This window comes from Solanum dulcamara, chromosome 7 (genome assembly GCF_947179165.1).
Source record: "Solanum dulcamara chromosome 7, daSolDulc1.2, whole genome shotgun sequence".
Classification (NCBI taxonomy): Eukaryota; Viridiplantae; Streptophyta; class Magnoliopsida; order Solanales; family Solanaceae; genus Solanum; species Solanum dulcamara.
In genome coordinates, this window is record NC_077243.1 from 22,489,516 (window position 1) to 22,505,942 (window position 16,427).

The window sequence follows — 16,427 nt, forward strand, 5'->3', positions numbered from 1 at the left end:
GAAGTTAGAAAGGAAAATGAGAATTCTAAAAAGGATAACTCGTTTTGAATTTTGATTTTGGGTTTGGTTGAATACAAAAGTATAAGACCATCCCCTATTTTTACTTTTCAGATGGTTTTTAGATACTACAAGATCTAGATTATTCTATAAATTACTATGAATATTTAATTTTCTATAGATGAGACTCTAGACCTTTCTAGAAACTTCACTAAATCTCTTATGATATTTCAAAATATCAAACTTTAATTTTTCACAAAAATTTCATAGTAAGACAATACAATTTTATTATCAAAATAAAGGATGCCAGATGCTGTTTGAATGATCAACTTTAATATGTATGCTTCCGACATAACTTTTAGAGGGAGTTTTTTTTTCCTTTTTTAATTCGCTGAAATTTGCCATTTTAAAAAACATCATTTATTAAATTTCCAAAACGGATGCCAAATCATTTTAGAGTACTTAAATTTCCATGTTTTACTAAAATTTTAAATTATTTTTCCCGAATTTCCAACTTCCTTTTTGGTCCTTCACCTTTTTCCTACAAAAAAAACCCTAATTTCCAGTACATATTTTCTTCCCATTTTCATAAAATTAGTTTCTTCTGCAGTAGCAGAATAACAGTTAGTCGTTAGCTTTCCACTGCACATGGTCAGATGATCTTTCTGTAGACACAACATTTGCAGATTTGCTGAGTTTGTATTTTTCTTGGCATTTAGTCTCTTGTTATTCTGGGGTTTTGAGTTCTTGAAAAAAAAATATTTTTGATGTTTTGGGGCTTAAGTTATTTGGACTTTTCAGGATTTTGCTTATTTTATTATTTTTTATATGAATTAAGCAGAAAGAAGGAGTTAATAGTTCTTCGGTTACCGTTAAAAGAGATTAAGCTCCTAAAAGCTACAAAGTAGCCCCAAGGAGTGAGAGTAATAATATTGAGTTTACTGTATCAATTGTGACAAAAGAGACGGAGAAGAAGAAGAGGGGAAGACCTAGGAAGTATGGACCAGATGGTAAAGTAGCTATTGCATTGTTACTAATGCCAATATCAGCTTCAATTCCTCTAGCTGGAGATTTTTCAGCTTGCAAAAACAATGGAAGTCGCCCTGTTGATTCCTTCAACAAGAAGCATAAGTTTGAGGTTGAAACTCCAGGTAGCATTCCCCCCTGGCTGTTTTATGTTTTAGAGTTTGGCTAGCACAAAAGTTAGCCTTGCTACAAAGGAAGAACCTTGAGGTGAGTTAAGACTTTCCTTTACTAGAGTTTTACTCTTCAAGAAAGTCATGCCCACAAGATGTTTGATGAAATATATTTCTATGATAATGTGAGTTAATTAGAGCGAGTGAGCTCACAATATTCATGATTATCTGAGTTAAGCTTTACATGTCGTCAATATATGAAAGAAGTATTCTTTTAAGCTATCAAAGCCATATTTTCGTTCAAATTTATTGATGAAATTTGTACATTTGAAGTTTCATCATACTTGTTATGAAGTGTTTAAAGATTTGATTTTCTTGCTCTAAAGTGAAGAATTCTACGATGTGCTTCAAGTGCCATATCTATGTTAAGGTTAAAAGCCTGAAGATTTAAAACCAAACCTTAATGAAATTTTAACTGTACAGAAGGTTACGAGTAACCTTATAACGGATTGCTAATTTTTTCATAACGAGGCATAACATGAATGGTAACGGTATAAAGGGTTACGAGTAACTATATAAAGGGTGACTAATTTTTTCATAATAAGACATAACATGAATGGTAATTGTTAAAAGAGTTACGAGTAACCATACAAAGAGTGTCTAGTTATTCCATAATTAGGAACACCAAGAATGATGATTGTATAAAGGGTTACGAGCAGCCATATAGAGGGTTGCTCATATTGCCATAATAAGGCACAAAAGATTTGGTGGCCGTATAAACGACTACTAGTAACCGTAAAAAGGGTTACTCATCGCCACACCTAATAAATGTTCAGTTGACTGGAACTATCTAAAAGTTAAAGAAGGAAATATACTTATCTAAGATATATGTAGTGGTGGTTGCTTAAGTGTGATATTATTTACGTGATGAGTTCTTATGAAGCTTTTCTTTTCAAAGTTTATATTATTACATACATGTTTATTTAAACCTCGTTCCAACTTTAGTGAGAGGGATTTTGAAACTCTCTAAGTCTGGTGGATTCTACTAACGTTCTCTTTGTTGGGAATTCACAATGGTCTGCGGTACAACATAAGAGCTAGTTTTGCAGACTATAGGCTAGAGATCCCTCGCTTCCTGGATTTTGGAAGCTCCACTTCTTGCTTTCAGTAGAGACACAAACATTCTTATTCAATTATTTATTTTATGTAGTCATTGTCTTCAGTTTAGTGTATTTTTTACAATGATAAGAAAATGCTAAACACATTTATATTGAGCAAATAATTTAGAAGGAATGGAAATGGAATAAGACCAAAGGCATTCGAATGGTGGAACCTAGTTATTGGTTGTGTATTTGCAATGCAAAAATCAAACACCACTTGGATCCATGTCTTGGGAGTGCCGCTGCAACTTTGGTCTCAAGTCTCAACAAGTATTCAAAGAGATAGAGAATTTGTGTGGAGGTTGGGTTTGAACAGAAGAAGAAACAAACTTGAAGAACCACTGAAGATGGGCAAACATTTGAATTACAGGGGTTGGAGGTAATTGTCTAAATGAGGTTTTGCTAGAAAGAGATGGAATAAAAATTTTCATTCCTATCTGGGTGGAAAAAAGGTTTGATTTCTGAGAGCTTCACCAGAGATGGAGGAATCTGGCGAAGAATCCAAAGGTCCATTAAATCCTTTGGACCTCTGGACGAAAGGAGTCTTTGGTACAGGGAAAGGAAAAGGGCCTAAGAGCCTGTTTGGATTGGCTTATAAGTTGCTGAAAAAAATTATAAGCTGTTTTCAGCTTTTTTGAGTGTTTGACTTGTCAACTTAAAATCATTTTGTGCTTAAAATAAGCCCCCAAAAATTAATTGGGCATGTTTGGCTTAGATTATCTAAAATAACTTATAATGTGAAAAACAACTTATAAACTGATTTAAATAAGCTAAGCCAAACATGTACTAAGTCAAACTTTGGTGAAGGACATGCAAATCATGTGGGAGGAGAAGAGACAGATGCAATCCATTTAAATGACTTAAACAAGTCACATGAGAAGGAGATGGTCATTTGAAAGTCTCAAACACAGACTTTGAGCTTACCAAATAAGAAGAAATCAGAGAATTGGGCTTGATAAAGCATCCCAAGTAATCTTTAATGACTTAGTAATTCCAATATATGAATACCTCTTCGACCCTCATTTAGAGGAAACAAATAGAAATGATGCTCTGGCCTTGGAGTCTTCCAACCAGGATGCCGATGCGACCCCAAGAAACTCATCAAAAAACTCGGGAACCGTAAATATTCAAAAGGAATTATTGCCGAAGGAAATAGCGATAGAAATTGCTAACAATAAGGGGGGGCGAAGGGTCAAATTTTAACAGATAATCACATCAACACAGTCCTAGGCAAAAATATAGAAATTGAAGATTTGGTGGTTAAGGATGCTGAGCCAATTCAACAGTATCAAGTTAGATTCCTTCAAAAAGGTAAGGAGACCTCAACATGGGTAAGCCAAAATTTAATTAAATTGGGAGAAATCTTTGGAATAGACTTCCGGGGACATGAGTAAGAGACACTAGTGCTTGTCATGTAGATAGAGAGCTACAGACAGGTAATGAAGATGGAGCCAAAAGTAACAAAGAAAGATGCAGAACCTTATAAAGGGTTACTAATTTTTACGTAACGAGGCATCACATGAAGGGTAATGGTATAAAGGGTTATGATCAACTGTACAAAGGGTTAATAATTTTTTCATAATTGAACATAACATAAATGGTAATTGTATATAAGGTTACGAGTAACCATACAAAGAGTTACTAGTTTTTCCAATTAGGCACACCATAAATGATGATCATATAAAGAGTTACGAGCAGTCGAATAGAGTGTAGCTAATATTGCTATAATAAGGCACAAAAGATTTGGTAGCCCGTATAAACGGCTATGGGTATCCATAAAAAGGGTTAGTAATTGCCACAACTAAGAAATGTTCAGTCAACTGGAACTATCTAAAAGCTAAAGAAGGAATGTACTTAACTAAGAAATATGTAGTGGTGGTTGCTTAAATGTGATATTATTTACGTGATGAGTTCTTATGAACCTTTCCTTTTCAAAGTTTATGTTATTACATACATGTTTATTTAAATCTCGTTCTAACTTTAGTGAGAGGGATGCTGAAACTCTCTGAGTCTGGTGGATTTAACTAACGTTCTCTTTGTTGGGAATTAACGATGGTTTGCGGTACAATATAGGAGCCAATTTTGCAGACGTCTAGACTATAGGCTACAGATCCCTCGCTTCTTGTGCTTTTGGTAGCTCCACTTCTTACTTTCAGTAGAGACACATATTTTCTTATTCAGTTATTTGTTTTATGTAGTCATTGTCTTGAGTTTAGAGGCTTGTAAGAAAATACATGTTTAAATTATGTGTATTTTTTACAATGATAAGAAAATGCATAAAGACATTTATATTGAGCAACTTGACAAGTACACATGCACATAAACCTGCTCTATAGTTGGAGCATATGAGCTCACATGGACTGTTGAACTGATATTCATACCTAGGGTCTATAAGTCCCTTGGGGTCCCATCTTGATGAATCTTAATTCATTGCTTCAAAGATGTTCCATCAGTCTCATGATTTAGTGGCCTCAATGGATTAAGATTCATCAAGATGGGTCCCTAGGGGACTTATAAACCCAGGTTTGGATATCAGTTCAACAGTCCAGGTGAGTTCATATGCTCCAACTTCCGAGCTGGTTTACATGCATGTGTACTTGTCAAGTTGCTCAATATAAATGTGTTTATGCATTTTCTTATCATTGTAAAAAATACCCATAATTGAATGTAATTTAAAAAATGCGCATAATTACATCCATTTTATGTAGTCATTATCAGACTTCAGGATATGGTCCTCGGTTGCGTCGAAAGCAAAGATCAATATTTACGAGATTTTCACCATGTTCCTTTTTGAATTTCTAAATAGGAATGTGGCAGAGCAAGTAATTCAGAAGGAATGAAAATGGAAGAAGACCAAAGTCAGCCTCCAATGGTGGAACCCAGTTATTGGTTGTGTACCTACAACACAAAAATCAAACACCACTTGGATCTGTGCCTTGGGAATGCCGCTGCAACTTTGGTCTCAACAAGTATTCAAAGAGATTGAGAATTTGTGTAAAGGTTGGATCTCAAGAGAAGAAGAGACAGACTTGAAGAACCTTTTAAAATGGGCAGAATTCGAGTTACAGGGGATGGAGATAATTGTCCAAACGAGTTTCTGCTAGAAAGAGATGGATAAATTTTTTCATTCCTATCTGGGTGGTATAAAAGGTTCGATTTTTGAGAGCTTCGCCAGAGATGGAGGAATTTAATGAAGGATTCAAAGGTCCATTAAATCCTTTGGACTTTTGTACAAAAGGAGTCTTTGGTACATGAAAAGGTCAAGGGTCTAAGTCAAACTCTAGTGCAGGACAGAGAGATCACGTGGGAGGAGCAGAGACAACTGGTATCCATTTAAATGACTTAAACAAGTCACATGAGAAGGAGATGGCCATTTTAATGTCTCAAACACAGACTTTAAGCTTACAAATAGAAGAAATAAGAGAATTGGGCCTGATGAAGCAGCCCAAGTCATATTTAATGACTTAATGAGGCCAATGTTTGAATACCTCTTCAACCCTCATTTAGAGGAAACAAGCGGAAACAATGCTCTGGCCTTGGAGTCTTCCAACCAGGAGACCGATGCGACACCAAGAAACTCATTAAAAAACTTGGGAACTGTAAATATGCAGAAGTAATTATTGCCGGAGGAAATGGTGATAGAAATTGCCAGTAATAGGGGGGCAAAGGGTCAAATTTTAACCGATCATCACGTCATCACAATCCTAGTTAGCAATATACAAATTGAAGAATAGGTGGTTGAGGATGCTATGCCAATTCAACAGACCAAGTTCGACTCCTTCGAAAAGATAAGGAGACCTTAACATAGGTAGGACAAAATTTAATTAATTTACGGAAAGTCTTTGGAATAGACTTCAAGGGGCATGAGGAAGAGACACCGGAGCTTCTCATGCAGATAGACACCTGTAGATAGGCAAGGAGGATGGAGAGTGAAAGCATCACCAAAAGGCCAAGGTATAAAGGGGTACCGAAGCTTATAAGACTTGCCTCCTTTGATGTCAAATTCAAAGACAAAAAAAGAAGAGAGACAAGGGGAAGGAGGGAAAGTTGTTGCCATGAAGGTAAAAATTGTGTCATGGAATGTAAGGGGTCTGAATAGTGGGGATAAAAGGTGATTTGTGAAGAGTTTGATTCACAATTGGAATGCAACATAGTTTGCCTCTAGGAATCAAAATTAGAAGGGGATATCAAAGATTTTATTAAAGAAATTTGGGGTGGGAGATGGGTGAAGTTTGCTTGCTTACAAGTTAGTGGTACCAGAGGAGGTACTTTGATGATATGGGACAGTAGATCATGGAAAGGAGAAGTGTTGGAAGAAGGATCATAAACTTTAACCTTTAAATTTGAGGCACAATTACAAGATTTTAGGTGTCATATAACAGGAGTATATGCTCCAAATTGCAGAATTGAAAAAGAACATGTATGGGAGGACGTAGGAGCTGTCTGGAGACTTTTTAGGGGCCTTGGGTTGTCTGTGGTGATTTTAATGTGTCACAAGATTCCCGTTAGAAAAGAGAAACTGTAGAAGAAGATCAATAGCCATGGCGGAACTCTCAGATTTCATTGAAGACATGGAGTTGATAGACCCTCAACTGGAAGGGGACAGTTATACCTGGTTCGAAGGAGATAGTAACTGTTAGAATAAGAATAGGTATATACAATCTAGAATAATAATAATAATAATAGAAATAGTAATTAATATCCTACTTGGTAAAAGATTGTATTGTAGTTTCTATAAATAGGATCTCTGTGTAATAATGTAAAGACACAATTCAATAATATTTTTCTTCTATATTTCTCAAATGGTATCAGAGCTTCTACGATCATGGTAGAGAATCAAAGAGCTTCTGCTGCCGGCGGGCAGCTATTACCCATATATGTCGCCCCTCTGGCCAATGATTATGTTAGCAAAAGTCGGAGTCACCGTGTAACTTCTTGGTGACTATATTCTCATATCTAATTTGCGTAGCCCCGTGCATCTCTGTGGTGACTACTTTTTCATATTTAATTTGCGTAGTACTGTGAATTTTTTTGAACTAGTTTTCATATTTGAGTTGCGTAGCACCGTGTCTTTTCGATGACTTTTCAGATTTGATTTGCGTAGTTCCATGCGCCTTTTGGGTGACTCCTCAAATTTAATTGCATAGGGTCGTGCTATCATTCCGACCCTATCCATATAATTCTCTTTCTTAGTAGTGTTGTGTCATCAAGCCAACCTTATCCATATAATTCTCTTTATCAGTAGGGTCGTGCCATCATTTTGACCCTACCTATATAATTCTATTTCTAAAATTCTGACCTCTTTCAGCTATCAAATCTAATAATCAAGCACATGAGCATGTTCCAGCCAGTTTTATAGTGACTTTCTTGTTTAAGATCTACTCATCTCTTGATTTCGAGACGATTCATATATTTTATACCAGATTTCGAGCACTCTCCAGCGAGCATATCATTGTTTCCGACAGATCTGAGTTTTTCTGTAGTGTTTGCTTTCTGTTTCAGATTACTTCTGCCAAAAAAAGAAGGATATACTCAGATATTTGTGTTGGATTGGAGTGATGTTTTCTCTTTCGTGGCTAAAATAGCATATCTATGATTGTCGTTCTCCATTGGCTTTTTAATTAGAATGTTTTTCTCCATGATCTTGAGGAAGAAGTCTATATGGAGCAACCACCTAATTTTGTTGCTCAAGGGGAGTCTGGTAGCCTTGTATGTCGATTGTGTAAGTCAATCTATGGTCTGAAACAGTCTTCTCAAGCTTGGTTTGGGAAGTTCAACACTGCAATTCGGAAATTTATCACTTTGTGTTTTATCGACATTATGCATCAAATCCAGTATTTTAATGAGAAGACCAAACACATTGAGATTGACTGACATTATGCATCAAATCCAGTATTTCATGAGAAGACCAAGCACATTGAGATTGACTGACATTATACATCAAATTTAGTATTCATGAGAAAACTAAGCACATTGAGAATTTTGTAAAGTCGAGTGATTAACTTGCAGATATCTCACCAAGCCCCTCATCGGTCCTCATATTAATTACATTTGTAACAAGCTAGGTACATATGACTTGTATGTACTAGCTTTAAGGGCAGTGTTAGAATAGGAATATGTATATACAATCCTACTTAGAACAATAAGAATAGAAATAGTAATTAGTACCCTACTTGGTAAATGATTGTATTGTAATGCCTATAAATAGGATCTCTTTGTAATAATGTAAAGATACAATTCTATAATGTTTTTCTCCTATATTTCTCACGGTAACAATGTGGCATCCAGGATAGATAGAGTTTTAGTTTCCAAAGAATGGAATGACAGTTTCACCAAGATTAATTAGATCTAATGCAGAGGTTGGTATCTGATCACAACCCGGTGGCACTTCAATGTGGAGAGTTGGGTCCAAACAAATCTTATTTCAAATCTGACAACTGATGGCTAAACACTGATGGTTTTGCAGACAAAATTAGAGGGTGGTGGGAGTCTCTTGAATTCACAGGGAAATCTGATCACATCTTGGCTTGAAAATTGAAAGCAATAAAGGGGAAACTTAAAGAGTGGAGCAGGACCAACATGGGTAATCTGGGAACTGAAAAGACAGAATCTGTGTCAGCTGGCCATATTAGAGGCTATCCAAGAAAACAGATTGTTGACAGAAGAGGACTCTGCCTGGAAGGCATCTCTTCTGATTGAGTATGAAGAGCATCTCAAAAATGAGGAAACAGGATGGAGGCAGAGATCTAGAGCCCTCTGGCTAAAAGAGGGGGACAGAAACACCATCTACTTCCACAAGCTGGCCAATGCACACGAGAAATAATAACATTGATCAGTTAGTGGTTCAAGGCACAACCATAGTGGAGTTAGAGAGGATCATAGGGGAAATCACTGGCTTTTATCAAAAATTGTATTTAGAAACATTGGTTAGAAGACCCACAAGCAATCTGATAAATTGTCATATGATTTCTGAAGCAGAGAAGGAAGCTTTACAAGGTGAATTTGATGAACAAGAGGTACTTTCCTGTTTGAAGATGTGTGCCATGGACAAAGCGCCAGGTCCTGATGGCTCCACAATGGGGTTCTATATTAAATGTTGGGATGTTCTGAAAGAGGACATCATGGGTACTTTAAGAAATTTTTATGCAAATGGTGTTTTTGAGAAAAGTTTTAATGCCACCTATATTGCATTAATTCCAAAGAACACAGGAGCTAATGAACTGAGAGACTTCAGACCTATTAGCCTCATAGGTAGTGTCTACGAGTTGCTATCAAAGGTACTTACAGAAAGATTAAGAAAGTGATAGACAAGTTGGTTGATATTCAACAGATGGCTTTCATATTAAACAGGCAAATAATGGATGCCATCCTGATAGCTAATGAAGTGGTGGATTCTAGAATATCCTAGGGGAAGGCAGGAATATTATGTAAATTGGATATTGAGAAGGCTTATGACCATGTAAACTGGGAATACCTTCTGAATATACTTTCATGTATGGGATTTGGATGGAAATGGATCAAATGGGTGAGATTTTGGATTTCATCTGTTAGATTCTCTGTTCTGATTAATGGATCACCAGAAGGTTTTTTTCCCAAATCAAAGAGGTTTGAGGCAGGGGGACCCCTTGTCTCCTTTCTTGTTTATCATAGCCATGGAGGGTTTGAATTATATGATCAAGGTAGCAAGAAGCACCAACTGTCTAAGAGGTTTTGAGGTGGCAACAAACTTAAATTCTGTCCCCAAACTGGAAATCACACATCCCAGTATGCATGCAAATGATACTTTAATCTTTTGTGATGCTGATGAAGGCCAACTGTTGATCTTGAGATCAATCCTGGTATTATTTGAAGGAGTCTCTGGTTTGCATATAAATTGGAGGAAGAGTTTGTTGTTCCCTATCAATGAGGTTACAAACATGGAGGAGCTGTCTAGGATTCTGGGTGGGGAAGTAGGAGCTTTACCTACCGCTAGAGCTGTCAAAATGGGCTGGCCCAGCCCAACCCAACCCAACCCAACCCAAAAGGGCTAGTGAGTTAAATGGGTTAGGATGAGCTGTCCCTTTTAACTAAAGAGCCTATAAAATAGCAGCCCAACTCAGCCCTAAGCGGGCTACGGGTTGGGACAGGTTGGCCCTTCAATCAAAAAAATAGACAACATTGGCCTCTTAGAAAGACTATCGAACATTGATCAACACAACACTAATACGTTAAAAATTCACATGTCCATGAGTTCCACACTTTAGTGGAATACTTACAAAACAATAGAACATGCAAGATACAATAGTCAACAATTATAAGATTCATCATAACAGCATACATCACATGATCATTTTTTCATAAACTAGACAAGAAAGAAGAAACGAGAAATTAGGCATAAACACAAAAGTGAAAGAGGTCAAAGACTCATAGTTATAATAACTTGAATTGCCTAGTTGCTGAAGATTTGGCAAAATAAGACACTACTTAAAATAAATATAATAAATATTTTAAAAATTCATGATTCACGGGCTGACCTCTGAGGCTTGCGGGTTGAGCCCATGAGACTGACGGGCCAAATGAGCTTGGGCTAAAAATCCTCATTCTTAAATGGACTGGAAAAATTTAGCCCAACCCCACTTAGTTCAAGGGTTGGGTTGGTCCGGCCTCACGGGCCAAGCCTATTTTGACAGCTCTATGTACCGCCTATTTTGGAATGCCCTTGGGAGCCAAATCAAAGTCCATGAACATTTGGAGCTCTGTGATTGAGAAGTGTGAAAAGAAGCTATCTGGATGGAAGTGACATTATTTATCATTAGGAGGAAGAGTTGCTCTCATAAATTCAGCGTTGGATGCTCTTCCTACCTACATGATGTCCATTTTCTCCATTCCAAATGGTGTCATACAGAGGTTGGACAAGGCTAGAAGGGACTTCTTTGGAAAGGAAATACGGAAACTGACTCAAGAGTACTTCACCTAGTTAAATGGAACAAAGTGCTTTGGAGAAAAAACAAGGGGGGCTTGGCATTAAAAACCTTAAGTTACAGAGTAAGGCTCTCAGATTGAATCTGGAGTAAGGTTATCAAAATCAAATATGGCGAGGAGGATAGGTGGATGACAAAGGAAGTAATTACTTCACACGGGGTTAGTGTGTGGAGATCAATTAGAGTACTATGGCCTTTTATGAAGAACCACACCAATATTAAAGTAGGAAATGGTTGCAGGACCTCATTTTTGGGAGGATAAGTGGCTGAGATTTGATAGTTTAAAGGGTCTGCTCCTTGAATTAGCTGGTATGGCAGTACAACAGGAAGCGAGTGTGGCTGACATATGGACACAATAAGGTTTGGACATTCAATTCAGGAGGAACCTCAATGACTGGGAAATTGATTATATCATTGAGTTCTTCAGAATGTTGGAGGAGTTTAAAGGTACTAATGATGAAGCAGATAGGCTTTGGTGGAAATTAGATAGCAAGGGAATATTCAAGGTGAATTCTTCTTACAAGTTCTTGAACCAAGGAAACCAACAGACACAACATTGGCCATGGAAGCATATATGGAAGACCAAAATCCCCTTCAAAGTGGTCTGTTTTACTTGGTCATTGGCAAGAGAGGCTGTTTTGACATAAGAGAACCTCAAGAAGAGGAAATTCTCTTTATGTTCCAGATTATACCTTTGTGGTGAAGAGGTTGAGACAGTTAGTCATCTACTTCTATAAAATGCAGTATAACTACACATCTGTGGAGGATTTTTGTTAGCCTTATGGGCATTAGCTGGGTCATGCCTACAAAATAACTCATTCGTTATATAGTTGGGAGGAAGCAGGAGTAGGAGCTGCAGACAGAGACAGATGGAGAATTGTCCCATCTTGTATCTAGTGGACAATATGGAAGGAAAGGAATTCAAGGTGTTTTGAGAGCAAAAACTGTATTCTACAGATGATCAAACTAAATTGCATTAGACTTTTTTGTTTCTGGTGCAAACAAATATATTTAGAGGATACTGGCTTAATTATAGACATCCTATGTGAGTCAGTTTTCAGTCTTTTGATTTTGTTGTCGATATGGTTTGTGATAATGTGAGTTTAATTAGAGCGAGTGAGCTCACAATATTCATGATTATCTGACTTAAGCTTTACATGTCATCAATATATGAAAGAAGTATTCTTTTAAGCTTTCAAAGCCATGTTTTTGTTTTCAAATTTATTGATGAAATTATGTAAATTTGAAGTTTCATCATACTTGTTATGAAGTGTTTAAAGATTTGATTTTCATGCTCTAAAATGAAGAATTCTACGATGTGCTTTAAGTGCCATAACTATGTTACGGTTAAAAGCCTGAAGATTTAAAATCAAACCTTAATGAAATGGTAACTGTGTAGAAGGTTACGAGTAACCTTATAAAGGGTTACTAATTTTTCCATAATGAGGCATAACATGAATGGTAACGGTATAAAGGGTTACGAGTAACTATACAAAGGGTTACTAACTTTTTCATAATGAGACATAACTTGATGGTAATTGTATAAAGGGCTATGAGTAACATTACAAAGAGTTGCTAGTTTTTCCATAATTAGGCACACCATGAATGATGATGGTATAAAGGGTTACACAAGCAGCTGTATTGAGGGTTGCTAATATTGCCATAATAAGGCACAAAAGATTTGATGGCCGTATAAATGGCTATGAGTAACAGTAAAACGGGTTACTAATCGCCACAACTAAGAAACATTCAGTCCACTAGAACTATCTAATAGCTAAAGAAGGAAATGTACTTAACTAAGAAATATATTGTGGTGGTTGCTTAAATGTGACATTATTTACGTGATGAGTTCTTATGAACCTTTCCTTTTCAAAGTTTATGTTATTACATGATTATTTAAACCTTGTTCTAACTTTAGTGAGAGGGATGTTGAAACACTCGGAGTCTGGTGGATTGTACTAACGTTCTATTTATAGGGTAGAGATCCCTCGCTTCTCGTGGTTTTGGTAGCTTCACTTCTTGCTTTCAGTGGGGACACATATATTCTTATTCAGTTATTCGTTTTATGTAGTCAGTATCTTCAGTTTAGAGGCTTGTAAGAATATGCTTATTTAAATTATGTGTATTTTTTACAATGATAAGAAAATGCATAAAGACATTTATATTGAGCAATTTGACAATTACACATGCATGTAAACCTGCTTTGGAGTTGGAGCATACGAGCTCACATGGACCGTTGTACTGATATTCGGACCTAGGGTCTATAAGTCCACAGGGGACCCATCTTGATGAGTCTTAATCCATTGCTTCAAAGATGTTCCTCAGTCTCATGATTTAGTGGCCTTAGAACAAATTTGTGGCATCCCGATGTGCCTCCTCCTCCTTTCTAGTGGACCATCTTTAACCAATATTTACATGAATTTTGTATTTGCTCTATGCAGGGGGGAAGAAATTTGTGGGAAGATAATATTCTTTGTCCGTAGAAGAGAGAAGGCTAACCACCCCAATGAAGTATGTGAATTGGGCACCCGCACGTGCATGTTGATACATGGAAAAAGATATCCCTCACCAATTGTTAGCTCTTTCTTCAAAGTAATGATCGACACGCATTTCTCGAAAGTTCTGGTCTAATATGATCTTACATTTGTTTTATATTTCTTTTTTGTTTTTGAGATCAAAGCCTCTTAAAGAAAGCATCGGTTTTTAAAAATAATATATGTTTAATTTGTTCTTTTATTTATCAAAGTTACTTGTTACGTCAAATTGCTTGTATTCCACCCAAAATTTTCTTAAGATGATATTGGATGATATTCCAAATACAAGCTATTGGATATAACACGTAACTTTGATAAATACAAGAACAAATTAAACATATATTGTTAATAAAAACCAATGCTTTCTTTAGGAGGCTTTGAACTCAAAAACAAAAAAGAAATATAAAACAAATGTAAGATCATATTAGACCAGAACTTTGGAGAAATGCCTGTCGATCATTACTTTGAAGAAAGAGCTAACAATTGGTGAGGGATATCTTTTTCCATGTATCAACATGCACGTGCGGGTGCCCAATTCACATACTTCATTGGGGTGGTTAGCCTTCTCTCTTCTACGGACAAAGAATGTTATCTTCCCACAAATTTCTTCCCCCCTTGCATAGAGCAAATACAAAATTCATGTAAATATTGGTTAAAGATGGTCCACTAGAAAGGAGGAGGAGGCACATCGGGATGCCACAAATTTGTTTTGAGGCCACTAAATCATGGGACTGATGGAACATCTTTGAAGCAATGGATTAAGACTCATCAAGATGGGTCCCCTGTGGACTTATAGACCCCAGGTCCGAATATCAGTTCAACGGTCCATGTGAGCTCGTATGCTCCAACTCCAAAGCAGGTTTACATGCATGTGTAATTGTCAAGTTGCTCAATATAAATGTCTTTATGCATTTTCTTATCATTCTAAAAAATACACATAATTGAATACATAACCCAAAAAGATTGTTTATGAAGCCTCTAAACTGAAGATAATGACTATCAACAACAACACCCAGTAAAATCCCACATCGTGGAGTCTGGGGAGGGTAGAGTGTACGCAGACTTTACTCCTACCAAGGTAGGACGGCTGTTTCCGGCTGAATAAGATATATGTGTCCCCACCGAAAGCAAGAAGTGGAGCTACCAAAAGCAGGGGAAGTGAGGGATCTGTAACCTATAGTTTGACACAAGAGAATCTCAAGAAGATGAAATTCTATTTGTGTTCCAGATGTTACCTTTGTGGTGATGAGGTTGAGACAGTTAGTCATCTATTTCTACAATGCAGGATAATTACACAGCTGTGGAGGATTTTTGTTAGCCTTAGGGGCATTAGCTGGGTTATGAATCATCCCTAACAAAATAACTCACTTGTTATATAGTTGGGATGAAATAGGTGTAGGAGCTGCAGACAGACAGACGGAGAATTGTCCCATCTTGCATCTGGTGGACAATATGGAAGGAAAGAAATTCAAGATGTTTTGAGAGCAAAAACTGTGTTCTACAGATGATCAAACTAAATTGCATTGGACTTTTTTGTTTCTGGTGCAAACAAATATGCTTTAGAGGATACTGACTCAATTGTAGACATCCTAGGATCTTGTTAGGATTGTGAGTCAGTTTTTCAGTCTTTTGATTTTGTTGTAAATATGGTTTCAGTGCAACCCATGTACTGACTTGTCAATATACACAAATGTTCCCGTCTCAAAAAAAAAAAAAGAGGAGCTTATGTGATTACATACTTGCAGTGTTATTAAAAGCCATTTCTTTAGCGCTTAAAACGTGAGGCGAGGGTCGAGCACTTCAGGGCACAAGATGAAAAAAGTGCTCGCTTCAGCAGAAGAAGAGAGGCGAGCATGAAGTGTCGTTTTTTTCAAATTAAATATGACCCGTAGGCCATATACATTGAAAATAACCAAAATGTCTACAAAAGCAAATAAACAAGAAGGCCCAATGGGCAAATGAAAAAGAGACTAAAGTTAAAATAAATGGCCGGCCCAATCCGGCCCAGGTGGATGCTTCCAGATGAGCTTTTGTTGTCCTCTTTGACTGAGGCTTCTCAATGTGATCGGCTTTAAGAAGCTTGATAAGGAAACTGAGAGGTCTCCTGAAGCTCCGTCAATTGTGGTCTCCAACTGTGAATCCCAAAGCTCAATCCTTGACCTAGGTATGTTCCTTGAGCTTCTTATCCCATCTGTCCTCTCCATTTCAGCTTTACTGGCATATTTGTGCACTGCATACCCTCTCTCCTCAAAGATTGTTGATTGGTGACGGTTTGAGGTACGATTTGTACTCTATGCTTCTTTCCAAGCCTCATGCGAAATGTTTGCCCTTTGTTTTGGTTTTGTGAATTGAAACCATAGCTGCTCTGAGATTGTTGATCCCACCTCCTGTAAGCTTTGGTTCCAGATCTACGCCTCTGCTGTAATTGTCTTCTCACTGTGCACTTGCTTTCCTCTCTTTTTGATTTTTGAGAGACTTGGACTAAAATCTGATTGCCTGATGTGTAATAAAAGTTGTAGTTGCTTCTATTTCCTTTCGAAGTCGTCCTCTAATGTAATCATTTTTTCTGTATGCTCCACTCTCCTGTGATATGGTATTCATGTGTTGATTGAAGGTTCTCCTATTCACTTGATCCTGGGC

General features: G+C 37.0%; 1 protein-coding gene across 6 annotated transcripts in view; it reads left to right on the forward strand.

Moving 5' to 3' along the window:
- The first annotated feature begins 500 nt into the window (after positions 1 to 500).
- Positions 501 to 16,427, forward strand: part of LOC129893793 (B3 domain-containing protein Os11g0197600-like) — a 32,406-nt gene continuing 16,479 nt past the window's right edge. Inside the window, exons 1-3 of one of the 6 annotated variants that reach the window (XM_055969188.1) lie at positions 501 to 692; positions 839 to 1,230; positions 15,073 to 15,951. The gene's annotated coding sequence lies outside the window, so the exon portion shown is untranslated. Of the gene's footprint in view, positions 1,231 to 14,701; positions 15,952 to 16,427 lie in introns of those variants that run through there. The other 5 variants (XM_055969183.1, XM_055969186.1, XM_055969184.1 and 2 more) reach the window with 5 other exon arrangements.